At 45.3% G+C, this 1,693-nt stretch overlaps 1 pseudogene; it reads right to left on the bottom strand.

The window, feature by feature from the left end:
• Nucleotides 1–653: 653 nt before the first annotated feature.
• On the bottom strand, nt 654–1,258 carry LOC101639389 (annotated as a pseudogene).
• Nucleotides 1,259–1,693: the final 435 nt, after the last annotated feature.

The raw sequence follows: 1,693 nt of genomic DNA, 5'->3' as shown, positions 1-1,693 counted from the left end.
TTCCCTAGTCCAGAGGTGTGTCCCCCTCCATTCCCAAACTTCCTGTTCTCAAACTCACCACCCTGGAGTCAATGTGGATTCACAGTGACCCCATAGGACAGGTAGAACTGTCCCTGTGAGTTTCTGAGACAGTAACTTTTTATAATTGTAGAAAGCCCCAACTTTCTCCCATGGAGCAGCTAGTGGTTTTGAACTGCTGACCTTGTGGTTTAGCAGCCCAACAAGTAACCACTACGGCACCCTGTTATACAGACAGCTGTCAAATAAGCACAGTCCCACAGACTTCTAGCCACAAAGAGACTGCAACTGTCCTCTCTGGAAAATAAGAGACTCCATCTTTTGGTGGGAAGAACGCACTTCTTTCTCCAAGGCTCTGACTTATGGGACAAACAGATGGTGCAGAAGGAGGGAGAAAGGACAATGGTCAATACCCTGAAACCAACTGATGGAATGGCTGGGAGGATCCCAAAACAGAGCAAGGCAATTCATTACCATCCCAGCTAACAGCAGGAATGACAGCATTTATAGGCACACAGTCTCCTTTGGAGTTCCGTGATTCACCTATACCCCCTCAATTCTCATGGAACTTCTCACCAAGGCAGAGATGAGGGGCAGTAAGAAGGCAGTCCATTCCTTGCCCTTAGAAGTCCCACTCAATGAGTCAGTCCCTACAAGCTTGGGTCAGTGCATGGAGGCAGGGCCATTGGTTGGCCTAACAAGTTGTCCATCATGCCGATCTTAGCATCTTGCTTCTCAATGTCCTCAAATGGAGTCCAGGACAAGTTATGCTGTAGCTTGTAGGCACCAAGGAAGTCGTGTGGACAACTTGTCCCCCATTCCTTTGGAGAAATGATGGAAAAATACTGCTGACCACTCTCTCGTTTATAAAGGTAGTAAATGTTGCCTGGTGTTTTTTTTTTCCCCACAATAGTACAAGCTATGTGGTGTAAGTCTGCATCCCTCTGAGCATCTTCTAGTATCTTCCTGGCTTGTTCTTGTAGATGCTGCATTTGCTCAGCTATGATGGTTAGCTTATTGGTGGCTTTTGCTCAGATGAATTCATCATCATTCCACCCCTGCTGTGCCAGTGCCACAAGATCTCAGGGATCCCCGGCCCGGTGAATGGGGTAGGGGCTCACCAGGGCAGGCCGCCAAGGGTCGGGGTGAGCTTCACCAGGGCTCCTGTCACCAACTGAACCCATTGATTTTTAGGGACTCCCTCCGTCGGTGCTGGTGTCGATGTTGCAGCCGCCGCCATGACAGACAGAGTCCAACTTTCCCAAGGTACCCAGGGCGGCACAAACAGCTTATCTTGTCTTTTTAAAGAACAAAGTTTTGACAGTCAATGTTTCAACAAATAGATATAGGAATGCTCACTTGTCTATACTAAGAAATTTGAAAGACAGCTATCTGGTGAACTGAATAGAAGAGATTTATATTTATATGTATTCCAAAGGAAGCAAGCCAACAGCATGTAGGAATTGTAAAATAATAGTATTAAGTTGCACATAAGTAAAGTATGCCTTAATATAATTTTAATATGGTGGCAGGAATCTGCCAGATTCAGAGAGTATATGACATCAGATGGATTTTGCTGGAAAACAAAGAATATTAGAAAGAGATTTCTTGTTGTTCGTAGATACTGTCAAGGTCAGTTTCAACTTATAGCACACTACTATAAGAGATGGAATGT

The sequence above is a fragment of the Echinops telfairi genome, unplaced genomic scaffold (genome assembly GCF_000313985.2).
Source record: "Echinops telfairi isolate 266 unplaced genomic scaffold, ASM31398v2 ScPeMD7_2;HRSCAF=8, whole genome shotgun sequence".
Taxonomy (NCBI): Eukaryota; Metazoa; Chordata; class Mammalia; order Afrosoricida; family Tenrecidae; genus Echinops; species Echinops telfairi.
This window is presented reverse-complemented; position numbering and strand designations above follow the sequence as displayed.